The 15,720-nt window shown below is 41.5% G+C and overlaps 1 protein-coding gene across 6 annotated transcripts in view; it reads right to left on the reverse strand.

The window, feature by feature from the left end:
* Positions 1 to 13,966, reverse strand: part of LCLAT1 (lysocardiolipin acyltransferase 1) — a 102,491-nt gene extending 88,525 nt beyond the window's left edge. Inside the window, exons 1-3 of one of the 6 annotated variants that reach the window (XM_042893449.1) lie at positions 13,896 to 13,949; positions 11,703 to 11,852; positions 11,600 to 11,622 (exon numbers count right to left, since the gene is read on the reverse strand). The gene's annotated coding sequence lies outside the window, so the exon portion shown is untranslated. Of the gene's footprint in view, positions 1 to 11,599; positions 11,623 to 11,702; positions 11,853 to 13,895 lie in introns of all 6 variants that reach the window. The other 5 variants (XM_042893482.1, XM_042893466.1, XM_042893495.1 and 2 more) reach the window with 5 other exon arrangements.
* Between the last annotated feature and the right edge of the window lie 1,754 nt (positions 13,967 to 15,720).

Consider the following 15,720-nt stretch of genomic DNA (forward strand, 5'->3'; position numbering starts at 1 on the left):
AAAAGTGCTTCTGTCCTTTCTTACAGCGCAAAACCATTACACAAACAAGAGTACATAGCAAGTGTTTCTCTTTCCTTCCTCCCCCAGGAAGGAAAATTATTTCCTCTGGCAGCCCCGTTACAACACACAGAAACTGCTCTAACAGCAGCAGGTTTAAAAACACCACTTTGGTTCTCAATTCACACCCTTCCTAAGACTTAAAAGAAGAAAGAAACCTTCTTCCAGAACAACATCCCTGACTTATTTTAAGCCAAGTATTTAACTCCTCTGAAGTGGATGAAAGCTTTAAAGGAATTAAAGTTACCTTTTATTTTAAAGAGAATCATCTTCCCTCAAGAAGCACCTGTGGGTGATCTCAAATCAATAAAGCCTGTATATCATGTGCACAAAGTTACCTGCAGCATGCATAAAGGATACAATACAGCAAAGAAAACGAGATTGATTTCACAGAACTATAGAGTTTGCAAGGGACATCTAAGAGAGTCTAGTCCCTCTGCTAAAGCAGTTCCATACAGTAGGTCACTAAGCCTCCAGACAGGTCTTGAGTATGTCCATAGAAGATGACTCCACCGCTTCTCTGGGCAGCCTGTTCCAGTGCTCCAGCACTGACAGTGAAGAATTGCTTCCTTGTGTTACTATGGAGCTTCCCCTGTTTTGGTTTCTGCTCACTGCCCCTTGTTCTATTGTTGCTCACCACCAAAGAGAGCCAACCCCATCAGCTTGACTCCCTCGCTTCAGGTGTTTATAGACAGTGATGAGATCCACTCTCAGCCTTCTCTTCTCCAAAGTGAAGTGTCTCAGGTCTCTCGGCCTCTCCTCATCAGGGAGATGCTCCAGGCCCTTTATCATCTTTGTGGCCCTCCACCACACTCTTTCTAGCACATCCCTGCTTTTTTTTTGAGTAGGTGGGCCCAGCATTGGACACAGTACTCCATACGAGGGCAGAGCAGAGGGGGGAGGATCGCGTCCCTTGACTTGCTGCCTATGCTCTTCTTAATGCATCCTAGGACACCACTGGCCTTGGCCACACTGCTGGCTCATGGCCAACCTGTTGTCCACCAGAACCTCCTGATCCTTCTCCACACAGCTCTTTCCCATCAGGTCATCCCCTAGCCTGCACTGATGCATGCAGTTATTCCTTCCCTCATGCAAGACCCTACACTTACTCTTGCTGAATTCTGTGACATTTCTCTCTGCCCAATTCTACAGTCTGTCCAGGCAGTGTGGCCTGCCGGTGCATCAGCCACTCCTCCCAGTTTCATACCATCAGCAAACTTGCTGTGAGCAGACTCTATTCCTTAATCCAGGTCACTGACAAAGATGATGAAAAAGATTGGGCATTAATGACCATCTGATGACATCATTTCTTCAGATGTCAACATGTTTAATATCTAACATGGCAAAAAAGAAAGCAATCAGTGGTGACAAAGCAAGAAATCAAGTAGAGAAGTTAACTCTAGGAAACTCAGCCTATACATCCTGCTGTTGTTTCAGAATTTAGTCAAGCAGCTGCTACAAATTTCAACCTGTACACTGCAAAGACATTCAAACCACTCTAAATCTCAAAAAAAAAAAAAAATGTCTCTAGCTAACTTGCTGGTAAACCAGCAACACTGCAGGTTATGGGAATGGCAAAGCTTTAATAAGCCTTAATGAACCAAACAAAGAAAAGGCTTGCAAAACCAGCTTTGCACGTAATACAGCCTATTAAAAAAAAAAACTTGCAGAAAGTAACAGAACACAGTGAAGGTGTACAGACTGATGGCTTATGAGTGAAACAGGCGGAATCTTAGGTATTATATGGGAAAAAGGAAAATTGAAGTGATCTGAAACATCTACCGCCATCACTGCAAGCCTTTTGTACTGCTTCAAGTCATGTTTGACTGTATTCGTCACTGAGAAAAAATGCAATGTTTCCTGATACTTCACTGAAATTCCTCAACCCATCTATAACAAAAACAAATTACAATCCTTTTTAGAAAGAATGCTCTGAAAGAATGCTCTAACAGTTCTTCAGGCACAGTACACATTGAAAATACTTTAAATTTTCTGGCTGCGATTCAAAACAACGCAGCTGGGAATCATCTATCAATTGTCCCACAATACTCAATGTAGACGAATCATTTCTCTTTACAACTTTCCATCTGCAGATTCTCAGATTAAGATATCAAGCACATACATGGAAAATTACATCACGATATATCATAACTAGCCCTTATAAGCTGAAAGTAGGTTTTGCTGTACGCTTTGTATAAGAACCAAACCTCCAATTCCAATTACTTCAACATGGCTGCAAGATGCTCTGTTAAAGAAAAGCATCTACAACCTGCAACGTTGGTAATGTTATACATTTTGATCGTTTATTTTAGTCAATTCTTACTGTGCAGGACAGAGTTTACTCTGCAATGACAATGTTTTTTTCTGAAGCTCTTCAGAAGGCACAGAAGAGTAATATTTTTCATTAGCAAGGAATTTAAGAGAAACTGTAACTTGTAGTCATCTATATGTGTAAAGATGATTACTGCATCCAACAGCTGAAGAAAAGATTCAACTTGTTATCAAATAAGAGAAGCTAGAATGAAATTAAAAATCCCAACTTCATGCCTCACTCATCTCACACATCTCTCATAGCACACATCTCCAACTTACCCAACTGTAGAGATATCAGCTAGTTCGTCAAGTAAGCTTTGTCTCGTTCTAAATATCACGAAAGACAAAGCTGTATTTACATCAAGTAAATCAAAGTATATTTTCACAGTATAAACTTCATGGTGAAAGCCAACAAAGTGTCTCACTAATTAAGCAGTAAAAGCCCATCAGTGCATAGTGGCTTAGCACTGATTTCCCAATGGAAAGGCATCTCAACCAACACCCTTTATCTTGACTGCAGAGGCATCAGATTGAAACTGCAAATAGCTTTTTCCTAGATAGCCAATACAATTTTAACATGAAATTTTGCAAAGGAGAATTCAAAATATTAACTGATCGATTACAAAAGCTGTTTTCCTATTACTCCTCCTTGGAAAACAAACCACATGCCCAATCATGCATATAAAAGACTATTTCACTCTGGACAAAAGCAAAATTTGAAGAGGAAGCTGTACAATTCAAACTGCAGGATCATTTATGATCATTAACTGCTTCAGAGAAACAAACTGGAATGTCGCCAGTTTTAAAGTCAGCTTAAAGGGTGTGAGGTGTTCAGCACCCATCAGCATCCCATTACTGAACTGTAACCTTTACAAAACATTCAGTGAACATCTAGGATATTGAAGCTACATGATCATAGAATCGTTAAGGTTGAAAAAGACCACTAAGACCATCCAATCCACCACCCACCTGTCAGCCATACTGCCCAAAAAGCCACATCCCTAAGTGCCACAAGTGCCTGTTTTGGGAATGCCAGGTGATTTCCATCACCTATTAGCTGCTACGTGGTCTCCTTAAAACAAACTTGCCTTCATGGACATGTGGCTGGATCACCAAGGAGACAACTGAATTTGGTACCATGCTGCAATGGGGAAGCCAAGTTCAGGTAGAAGCAAATGCTTAACATTCCTACCCTCAAGCATCCTATCATCAGGCCAAGGCTGCACACAGTGATGTGGGACACCAAGCCCTCCGACCGTCCAGTGCCAGAATCACCACCATCATTCCACCGAATGCAGAGAAATTACCTAACACCAAAATTAAGGCTGTTCCTTCCCAGCTGGTGTGTCTGCCACATCCAAAGCACACTGTTTGAGACCAGTTAGCAGGGATACATTATTTTTAACTTCATTTTCACTTCTCGTAGTACAGTGTTAAAATTAGCCTAAACTACTCAAATCTTTAGAGGAAAAAAAAAAAGAAAAAGCTATTTTTCTCCCTCTATATTATGCTCAAGATATTACAATCTGAATGTGTTACATGTCATCATTTTTTTCCACAACAGATTATGCTTTTGCAACTCAAGATCCATAGCACAGAGCATATAAATTGTGTGTGCCTGATCTGGAATGTTCTCAGTCTAATTTTTCAGAGTGTTTATCACTGTGCATAAATTCAAAGTTACTATTAGCTTCAGCTGTAGAAGCTTTACGTGGCTCATTTTATAGGTGTCCAATTTGAAATCTTAGCATTCAATAGATCACAATTAGCATTGCTTTAGCAGTAGCTAAGAGTCTCTATCATGTAAACAGCAAAATCCAATTCTTAAGAGCGGCATTCAACTAAAAAGAACTTCCAGGTGACCATCATCAATCCCTCATCCAATTCAATATACAACATCAAGCACATACAACTAGCACAATGGGTTCTATAGATCATATGCTTACAGATGCTTAAGGCATTTGTCAAAACAGCCAGCTTGAGAAATTTAATTTATTTCCACGGGATGGAAGAAAGCATTTTGTTCTTCCTGGATTTCCAACAGTCATAATGAAGAAGTTGGACAGCTTCAACAAGAAGGCCGGCCATTTCCTTGTGCAATATTTATGCTTTATTAAAAATCCCAACTCAACACTTAATGAGGCCACACAACTGTAACACCTAAGCATCCTCTGCAAGGTCTTCATGTAAATAAATGACTGAAGCATGACCTGAAGAGGTAACAGGCATAAGTTCTTCTGCAAGGGAAAATCTGTTATCAACAGATCAATGAGAGTAAGAACAAAGCTTTGGGTTTAATTACCACTTACAATTCAAACCATTACAGTAAGTCTGTGTATTCACTGTACAACTCCTTAAAGCCAGCAGGCTACCCTGGATTAAAGAGTAAATCCTATCCCATTTAATATTCCACAAGCCTGGTTCAGGTTTCTTTTACACGTGCTTCTCTATTTCCCTGTGGAGAAGCAAAACAATGCCTCCTGCTGCTATTAACTGCTCATAAAAAAAAACACTTCTTTGAATAAAAACTTAATATGATAATTCTGAAATGCAGCCTATTTTTTTTTCCATATAAATTCTGTCCATTAAGGAGTATCACTGAAAGCAAACTTTTAGAATTTGAAGATAATAAAGATAAAGCAAAATGACTCTAAACCTTTTTCCCTCCTGCATTAGTTACATTTCGGTTAGAAAACTTCCTTATTCTACATTAGGGAACGACTTACCTACCTAAGGGAGCTTGCTTCTGAAAAAACAAATGTGGCTTTTAAGAAGAGGTTTAGTTTAGAATAGGCACATATGGAACTTCCCTAACTCTATTCCAGAGCAAAAATAGTTTAAAATGTTTTAATTAATCCACTTTTCCTTGACAAATAGTTCCTTCACAATGTTTCTAATATAACTCTACATTGGCTGCATCTTTCCTGACAGCTGGTATTTCCTTAACAGAGAATGTCTCAAATGGCTTATGTATAACATTCCTTCTAAAATTCATTTCCTTTCTGTGTAAGACGTTAATACAGCAGGAAAAAAAAGCAGGAATCTTTCATGCCATGTGGGATATAACAGTTCTAGAGTTTTGCTTTAAATTAGCCCAATAGCTTTTTCTTGGTAGAAACATTATTAATGTGGCTGTAGCTTAACATTTGGAAAAAGGAAAAATACTTGCCCACAACTTTGCTTCTTTCCAGATCACATTCCAACATGAACTTTATTTTTATGTTCTAGCTCTTCAGTACAAGCCCAGTGGAAGTCTGACAGTATCTTAGGGGAAAGAGGTAAGAAGAAAACAATTGTCTTGTTCAGAGGCAAGAGACTGATAGTTCCATATCAAATAGCTTCCTAACCAGAGAAAGAAGCTCTCAATAACTAAGCTCTAAACATTAAAATCATTCAAGCCACTGAAACGAGAAGAAAAGCACACCAGTCTTTCTCAAGAGAAGGACAGACACTACAGCCTCACCAAAGAAGATGCCATGGGTGGGCCGCTCCTCTACATTAACAACAGATCCACTGCCCTGAAGCGCTGGGAGCCTTGTAGGAGCTGCATGTAGGAGAACTGAGGTCTCACATGCACAGACCCCTGGAAAGGCTTCCTTACAGGATACTGCACACAAACAGAGGCATTCAGTCTAAAGTCAGTGCCTGCACCATTGAAAGGTTGTAAAACTTAGCCAAATGCCTGTCACTGCTGTAGCTCTCCAAGTCTTTAACTGATTAAGCAATACGTCTTGATAATTTCCTTCCTCCGTCATGCTATAAAGCCATATATTGCTATAAATCACAATACTCTGACAGATCAGACCATTGTCAGTACTGCACGAAACTTCCAGTCTTCAGTATTCTGCAGCCTATACACATTGATGCACAATGGTATTTTTGCAGCTACTCTCCATTTGAGGTGGGGTATCTCCTAGCCAACGTGCCCTTTTGTGATTATCTTTGTTAATAACTGCACACACACAACAGTGAAAGTCAGTTACCAGAAAGCTTCTCTACAAGTTCAGGTTTGCTTATCTTTGCTTCATGAATTGGCACATTTCTAAACTTCAGCAAAAGCCCATCCAAAATATGCCCTCCTCAACTAATTCTACATTTCAAGTCACAGTGAGAGAAGATGGATGCAAGAAACGTTCTTTCTTTCTAACAGGCCAACTCATTTTAGCACCCAGCTCACAAAAGTAATACCTTTAGTTCTGAAAGCAAGATTTATCCTGCATGCTTTAGCACTCGCATCAAAGCCATGGACAAGCAAACGAGCACTGCAGATATTAACTGAGTTTATGGATGCCTCACGCAAAGCTAAAGCAAGAAGAAAAAGCCAAACTTACCACTTTTCTCTGCCACCACCTACATGTAAAAGGACAAGAATCTGAACACTTTGGGGGTCACAGGAAACAAAGGAATCATTGAATAGCTTAGAGCTTTTAGCTTTTATTCTTATGAAAGTATTTGCTACAGCCACTTCAGAGGCTTAGTGCCCTTACACAAGGGCAAGGCTTGGCAAAGCTGAAGGCACAAAGAGAGGACAGGCCCTAAGGAAATCATGCTAACATTGACTGATGCAATCAAAGCTTACTAAATCCTCTAAACTTTTCATGACGTTACTTTCACTGATTCAAAATACCTGCTATTAGTGTATTTTCAGACATAGTGTGCAGCACAAGGGGCTGTGTCTCACATGGTGCTGTTCTGCAGCAGAATAACCTACTGCAACTACTTTAACAAGAAAAGAATTCTATTTATTTGTCCTGTAGGGAAGAGATAACATAAATACTGCCACATTCTAAACGAGATACATCATACTTAAAGCACTGACTTAAATTTGGGATGTTTTTCTTGCTTATTACAGCCAATACTGCTCAACACATAGTGCTATATCCAATGGAGAGGGGCAAAACCAACTGCTTCTCAACATTTAAGAGACCAAGAGCCTTCCTTCAGAGTAGCACTGAGATACACAAAGTACAACAACCTGCAATGTAACAGAAGCAGAAAAACTTTTCAGTGAACAAAGTCACACAAATGACTGCCTGAAGTAAATCATGGAAATGGATCTCAAAGATACAACCATACATAACAAAATAATGAAGTATTCATCTTGTAACGTACAGCAGACCAACGCAAACACTGGAAATAGTGGAAACTGACAGGGTTTTATTTTAAACTCGGTATTTGAGTGAGAAAATTTAAACCTGATGTTCCCAATAAAAGAACCCATTTCTCTGAGAAAAGCCATAACTCTGGGAGACACTGTCACTGCCAGCGGTCAGAAACAGATGGATGAGCCTGCAGAACACTTTCTGTAAATCACAGTGACACATGAGGATTTTTCTGAGGAAGCTACACTGCAAAACCCATCCATCTCCTGGAGACAGCACAAACTGCAGCAAGTCTGATCTCTTTGTATTTTCTTTTCCTGGAGCAGTCCATCCCAAACTGCAGAAAGATCGCACACTCCCAGAACGCCATACTCCATCTTCCAGTTCTTTAAGAGAGATTAAACCAGTTCTAACACCCTCTTTCCAAATATGAGGTGTATGTCAATTCCCAAAACATTGTTTCCAGTGTCTAATGATGGCTTACACATAAGTTCCGTGGCGATATATTTACTTGTTGTAAAGACAAACCCGGGCAAGAAACCTTGGAATAAATGCCTAAAACTGTTTTCTCTTTAAAGCAAACGACTGCTCAAGTTGACAGATTTACTGATGTTCTCACATGAAGAGGGAAATCTGAAAGAAAGGTCCTGTCAAGGCAGGGCACTAGAAGGAAACGACTCGCCTTACTTTACCAGGCTCCACACAATGCTCCATTCCAGGTAACAGTCCTGGTTATGAGAAAAACCATGGAGCAAAATCCAAAAATATTTATTCCATCTAAGTTTAATAGGATTCAGTGTAAGATGCAGCCACAAATAATCATGAAAAAGTTGCTATTGCTTACTATTGCTGTAATATTATCAGCTTCCTCAAAAAGCACATTCATTACATTCTAGTAGAGCGTAAATAGCAGTAACAAAAGTGATGTGACAGCAAATGGAATTAACCATCTGAGCAAACCTACACTTATTCTAAAATTAACTATTAGGAAGTAGAAGCAAACTGAAGCCCATACAGTGAAACATCTGACAAACTAAGTTTTACACTGCCACATCCAAACCCGGCCAGTGTTTCACTTCTAAATCATTCTCACCAAAGGACCAGCGGGTCAAAGTTACCCACAAGTCTCAGAAAAGCCCACTGTGTTGCCTGTAATGGACATCCATGCCACTCACATCTCCCTGTCATGACATTCACCTTCACCATTCTCTGTGAGAGCACACCACCCTGAGTGCAAGTGCTAACAAGGGGCAACCTGAAAAGATGGCTGCTGGCAGAGCAGTGCCCTTCATCTTCATACATGCCTCCTTCTGGACATCCCCCACATCATTTTTTTAAGCTACATTTGGGTAAATACTAAGGGCTATAAGGTTGGCAACAGGTTTTGGTTTTAAATACTTCTCTAGAGATTGAGCCTACCAAATTTCTAGCAGCAATTCATGGAGCTGTAATAACCACCCGAGAGTCAATTCTGGCATCAGACCCTTTCTGTACATCCTCAGAAACAGCAGCAATGTTGAGCACTTCCCACACAAAGCTTAACATCTGCTACAGACCCATTTGCACCTTCAGCACACTGCCAGAACATGGCAGTGACACCTCGCCTGAGGTACAACACGACCCATCTCCAAAACCACCTGCATTTTACTTTGTTCTGATGTTGTAACTTGGCCGCGTGCCGGTAGAATTCACAACGCATTTCCAAACAGCTACCTTTCAACCTTCAGAAACACAGCATGAAGCGCTTTCAGTGGTATTAATTACATAAAGAGTACTAGTATCGAGACATATTTAGGCAGTCTATAAATGTTTTTAAGTTATAAAAACACTTCAAAAGCATTAATCAGCTTAAAAACATTCATTGCCGCATACATCTCTCTACATATGTTCAATCACATTAGGAGAACACATCTTCTGAAATATGGCTCAAGCTAATTTTAAGCATGGTTGGAAAAGTTTGGCCTACGCTGATTAAAACTTATATTTAAATGAAAGGAAAATTTAACCACTGAAACTGTGCTTAGTTTAGAAAAATAAGCATATCGCTGCCAAAGCGCCGTCCTAAGTTTGGATTGCTGTCTAACTAAAACATTACAAGAAACTAAAATGGATTTTTAAATGTTTCAAGATGAAACACCCATTGAGTAATTTGCAAGATATCCAATTATCTGCTGAATTCAAACACATAATGCTAATGCTTGATCCGAACAAATGCAGTCTGTAGATTGTTTCTTGTAAGGAAAATGAGCAAATCGATGTTAAAAATCAATAACAGCACTAGATTAAGAAAAACCATAATGAAACCTAAGAGCAAAATTACCAAGTGATGTGGAATTAATTACTCAGACATAAAAAAAAATACTGTTTAAAGGAAGGGGAAGGAGTGTTTCGACTCTTCATCTACTGCTTCTGTCCCTCTGAGAGCTCAACAAACTGAATAAAGGCTTCTCAGGTTTTTGAGGAAAGGAAGATTGAGGTTGGATGTCAGGGAGAAATTCTTTACTATGAGGTGGTGAGGTGCTGGAACAGCTGCCCAGAGAGGCTGTGGATGCCACATCCCTGGAGGTGTTCAAGGCCGGGTTGGATGGGGCCCTGGGCAGCCTGGTCTAGCATCAAATGTTTGAAAGGTTGGTGGCCCTGCCTGTGGCAGGGGGGTTGGAGATCCATGATCCTTGAGGTCCCTTCCAACCCTGGCTGTTCTGTGATTGTTCTCCCCACTTTTAAAACTGTATCAGTGCTGTATGAAGTGCTTCGTGCATCACCATCACTAGACTGATTCTCAATCCAGATCCCAGGTGATGAAAGTAACTCCCCACCTACTCAGAACTGATCAGGACTACATGGACCTGTCAGAACCTGCACTGCTTACTACTGCTTCTGTTTGGATGAGCAAAAGAAATGAAGTGCTTAGTTTTATTTCTTGTTTTCCTGTAGAAGCCTGGGTGTTCTGTTGCTTTTTGACTCTTGTAGTTACAACCACATCAGCTGTTACACTGACTTGGTGAAGGAGCACAAAACAGTCCGTGAGCACGTCTAGGGACACAGCAGTTTGTAGAACACTGCCACAGTTCAAAGACTAATTTTTGTAAGAAATTAGAACAGTCTTCAGAAAAGTTGAATCCCTTTCTACAAGCAAAACATGGAAAGCCTTCTAACTGCCTCATATAGATTCACTGGGCTGTCTATTCATTTAATCAAACAGATATACATTGATTTTAATCATGAACAACAGTGGATGTCTTAAGAAGAGCACAAATGCTACGAGCTCAAAGCACTCAAGATTATGCTGTACCATCAAGAATCGCTGGAACTAAAGCATTACTTGCTCTCTTGTTATTCAAAAGGACATCAACAGCAGGCTTATATCAATGGGTGACAAAAAAGACAGCAGCACTCAACAGTGTAGAAGTCTCAATACCACAAAGTAGCAGCCTTGGAAAAGCATTTTTAAAAGCAGTAAAATTTAGGAAAAAAAAAAAAAAAAAACAAAAAAAAACACCACAGTTGCATCAATTAAATCCCAGAAAAGAATAAATCCATTGTCAGATTAAAAGTAAATTCATTTTCTTAAACTTGTTAAAAGACAGTGAGTGAACTAAGCAGAATAACTGTTTTTATATTGATCAGAAAGCTTCCTCCCATTCTGTACTTCTAAGCATATAAGAAACCCCAATAAACACAAACTGAATTAAGGATATATACTTTTTTAATAGTAGAACAAGTTCACAAGCAAACGAGCTCAACTTGAAAGAAAAAAATATCTAGAAGAACAGAGAGAGATGATGTCTAGGCTTAAAGAAGTCTGCTAACATTTTCCTCTAGCATCTCACTGTGCTTGCAGCAGCAACAAGGGCCGTTACAAAGCAGAACTGTCTTCAGTGGTGGTCAGCTTTCCAGACAGACCAACAAAAAGGCACACGAAAACAAACTGCAGGCCTTCTCACACACTCAGAAGGGATTTGTTTCAAAAGTCAATTCTCTAAAGGTTCCATTTTCCCCTCCAATAGCTCCAAGTGTTGACCAACACACATAGCACAAACAAGCCAGCTGCCACCAATCCATAACTAATAAATCATCAAACCAAATTTCGCAACTCAATATCAGATACAGACAGTGGGGAATCTTACCTGCCTGTTCTCAACACCACAACCTGAAGAAACAAACGAACAATGGGTCAGTGAAGAGTATGAATTAAGAGAAGAAAAAAGGAGAAAGGAAAACAAACATCACCTGTACACAATCAGCACAAGCCCAGACAGGTATCCTGTGTGTCTCAAGGAGTTGCAGTGGAAGACAGCAAAAGCAATGAGGTGCATGTTCTGGCAAAGGAGGGCGATGTGTGGGGCAGGGGAGATGACAGCCTGCCAGCCAAAGGCAAGACTGGGAAGAAAGAAAATAAATTAAGACCGATAAAGCAAAAACTAGGAAGTGAAATTCCATCGGGAGAAGACTTGGACAGCAGAAGCCAGCAGAAGCACAGGGTTTGTGCTTAGGGCAGCTCAGGTGATTAAGAATTCAGTTTGGCATCTTTAGAAATAGCAGCTGAGGAAGCAGAGGCTCTGCAGAAGCAGATGAAATACATGCCAGTCTCCCACTTGTGAGACTGGAAAAAAGATTTGCTGGATCAAGTAACCTTAATGCTGCTAAAACTCCACATGAATGTTTTAGTGAACACTTTAATTTTCTTTTCAGATTACTTCTGTGAAAAAAACAGGGAACTCCACAGAAGTTAAAATTTGCTAAGACTGAGATGTCAGAATGTACCTGAATCAAGGGTTCTCTGTGTAATTTCAGTTTGGCTTTTGCAGGAAGACACAATACTGTTTCCCCTTATGACTCTTGTCCTTAAAGTCTAAAAAACACTTTGTAAGGGGTTTCTCTTCTTTTGCACAGGAGCTCTTTGACACACAGAGAATTAGTGGGACTAAAAGTCACTTTAGATTTTTAATCCTTGCCTTCTTACCACTTATTTCCTACATAGGGGCTGCCTTTTTTTTTTTTTTTTTTTTTTTTTTTAATCCAAACTTCAGCAGCTTAAAGTGTAGTCCTTACTCTACTGAATGAGCATTTTGGGATTCAGTTTTTCGAGGTACAACTGCACCTTAACCCACATTAGTGCAAAAGGAGAAAGTTCTCATTCATACGGTACCAAACACTCAATAGAATAACTTCCTACTGACAGAAGGACACCCCCTTGGAATTGTTGGATCAACTGTCCTTGCAACCATCAGATCCATTACAAAGAAAGCAGCAGTAACCTGTAACCTGTGATTGTGAAGGAGAGAGACCATGCTTTTTAGATGCAGCCCACATATCAACCAATGTATTCACACTTAACTGTACCCTAACTTGCTGAGAAGCTAAAATTGCACAGCTGCCACCGAAGCTTATACTCAGAGCATTAAGAAAATACAATGAAACCTGACAAAAAAGGCAGCCAACATCTTTCAGCTGTCTGTGCTCAGTTTAAGACACTTTTAAATCCATGTTTCCCCGTTTGTACAGTCATAAGAAAAACCACCTCAACCTCTGCTACAGCAGAATTAATTTGCGCTTTGATAAAGGTTAGAACGTGGCTGTAATAATCACTACTGAAAAGTCCATAGTCCAAAAGCAGAGCGTAGGCGGTGTTTTTGAAACGAGAAACACCTACCACAAAGTAAATGAGTTATGGAGACACTTAGCAATCAATAAGCTGCCCATTACATAAGCATACTCCACTCCATGAATTAGCATAAGTACAGCTTAAAAATAGAGCAGTTACATCCACTTATCACCATCAATATACATATGCAGCAAAATGAGCTAGCACACACAGCTTAACTCCAGCACTCAGGTCTCAGCAGGCAGTTATGTTCCACGTGGTTTGACTGCCAGAGCCTTGACTGCCAGTGGGATGGAGCTCCCCATCCTACGTTAGGGACCATTCAGGTCAAAGTTCAGCTTTGCTACAGAGTGAACAAAGCTGAGATAGCAGCACAGGAACCAGCAATGGTGGCAGAAGTAACAACAGGTGCAGTAACTACAGCAAAGCACGCAGCTACAGCTGGGAAAACCTGACTGATTTCTTCGTACATACAAGTCAGCAAGAGACAGCACTGCCTCCAAAAGAAAAAGCACCAAGGGTCAGACCACAGCAGGAACCCTCCGTTTATTCATCTATGTAACAAACATAACAACCCCTAAAGCAAGGCTTCTCACACAGAGAACGTATTTCCAGACGAGCTCAAGCACTTCACTTCAGCCACTCCCTGCCCGGCATCCCCCACAAGGCGGCCCCGCCCGCGGAGCAGCGGGATGCAGGTGACAGGCCGGCACGCCGCACCTCGGCCTTAAGAGCCGGCCTGCCCGCTGCTCGACCAGTAACCAAGGCCCAGAGCCCCGGCTCGCGCCGACCAAAAGCTCCCCGGAGCCCGCCCTCACCTGAAAAGGGGCAGCGCAGCGGCGGGAGGCTCCCGCCTCGCTCACGGAACCGCCGCCCCGCCGAGCGCGGCCACAACGGCGCCCAGCGCCGCCGCGGCCACGGCCGCCATGTTCCCGCTGCCAGCGGCGACCTCTGACCCCCAATCGCTTCCGGTCACGGCCGTCAAGCCGTTGTTATGGCGCCGCTCCCGGCCTCGGCCGGCCTTAAAGGGGCAGCGCGCCCCCGAAGCCCTGCTGGCCGCTGCTGGGCTCAGGCAGGGGGGATTTAACGTAGAGACGCGACGCGTCGCAGCGCTTACAGTTCAGCCGTGTGCCGTCCTTGTGAGCAACGGTTTGATCGAAATGACAGGAATTCCCATTGCAAAATCTGTCCTGCCGCTGCCAGGCCTTTCCCCCAAAAGCAGGGCAGCTCGGCTGGGACTCCCAGCAGGGCCGTGTCGGTCAGTGCGTGTAGGGCTGCAATGAACGGCGATAAACAAAACAGAAACAACAAGCATTCCTCTTAATTTTGCTATTAGCTTAAAAAGGACGATGGCTAATCAGCCACTGAGTGCCATACGGTGGGCAAAAAGCTGTGCTACTGCTAATGGCAGATTTTATCATCAAATAATCTGCCAAGAGCCAAAGCAGCAGCAAGGGGCCACGGAATGATTTCCATCATTACGAGAGCAGGGCTGGGGGTGGTTGCCCTGAACTCTCTGAAACTGGCAATATTTCAGTTTCTATTGCACCGAACTTTACTGCTGCTCAGTTAGTCATTTTATACCCTTTCTACATATGTGTTTTTATAAGGTAAACGGATCTGGTGAAACCTCCCCAACCCAAGAAGGAAAACTCCAGGAGTTTTCAAGTGAAGTTTTATGCTGTGTTAGGCCAAACGGAACGTGTCCAACTCCATGGATGTGCTGCATTAGGACCAACGTGACCTGGGCTCTCCGTCTGACCCCCCCAGCCATTCTGTGTGCACAGCAAACAAATCCCTTGGAAAACCTTCTACAAAGCACAAGTGCCAGGGCAAAAAACCTAAGCCTGTAATCAAAGTATGGCTCTTTGGATTTGTAGCGCAGGTAAACCATGGCTCTTTGTAAGCTTGATAAACTAGTAATGGGTAAAAATGCCTATGACTTAATGTCATAGGATGAAGTTCTCTGTGAATAAACCCATGCTAAAATGGGTTAATAAAATGTTGAAGTAGATTTTGTAGCTAAGCAAGTCTTTTTCACACACCAGCGTTTAATTCTTTGCGCAAAAGGAGCCCAGACACTTACCATCTTGCTGTGTCATTGTGGCTCCGGACAAATGGCTCCTTCTGCCTCTTGCACAAGCAGGAATAATGACACTTTCTCCTGGAAGTGCTATCAGAAGATACTAATTAATATTCATAATTTGATAAGATAAGAAAATGTGAAACATTATGCAGCTTTGCTTGTTATGGTGGAAAACACTTAGCTATACGAACTTCCAGGCAGGACATTTTACTTATGCCTGTGGAGAAAACAGTTTGTTAAGACAGATTATAACACGCAATTGCATTCCAGTTTTCCTCAAGGACCCCATTCTGTGTAGTTTGTGGAGGCATCATTTTGTCATTGAAGTGCAGTCTCCTGTAAGGAAGAACATTGCTCTTTTCAGCTATTCACCACAGCAATCTACTAGAAAATGCACGGAATTGCATTTGCAGCCACAGCTACACAGGCATTGTATATAAGCCCTTGAACTTCTCTGAGGTGAGTTAACATAGCCATTTTGTTAGAAAGCAAACAGTCTACTTGAATCTATACATGCAGTCATAATACCCCTACAGTTTTTGTAAAAGTGGAAAGTA

Source organism: Lagopus leucura, unplaced genomic scaffold, assembly GCF_019238085.1.
Source record: "Lagopus leucura isolate 7727_CA_CO unplaced genomic scaffold, USGS_WTPT01 Super-Scaffold_73, whole genome shotgun sequence".
NCBI lineage: Eukaryota > Metazoa > Chordata > Aves > Galliformes > Phasianidae > Lagopus > Lagopus leucura.